We start from the raw sequence: 302 nt of genomic DNA on the forward strand, positions 1-302 counted from the left end.
GGGTCCCAGGGGTGGGGCCATGGGGGCTGTGTCATTGGGGAGTGGGGTGGGGGAGGGGATGAGGGAGTGGGGGATGGGGCGTGTGGAGGGACGGGGTGTAGGGGAGGGGATGGGGGGGGGGGGGGGGGCCCCGGGGCCGGGGGGGGGGGGGCGGGCGGGGGGGGGCCTCCGCCCCCCAAGCCCGGGGGGGTGTTTGGGGGCCCCCCCCCCCGGCTGGAGGTCAAAGGTCACTGACCTCGTGGTGACCCTCCCCAGGACTCTAGGCTGATTCAGTGACCTGTTCACTCTGTCGCAGAGGCACC

This window comes from Terrapene carolina, unplaced genomic scaffold, assembly GCF_002925995.2.
Source record: "Terrapene carolina triunguis isolate 2854851 unplaced genomic scaffold, T_m_triunguis-2.0 Scaffold23749, whole genome shotgun sequence".
NCBI classification, from domain to species: domain Eukaryota; kingdom Metazoa; phylum Chordata; order Testudines; family Emydidae; genus Terrapene; species Terrapene triunguis.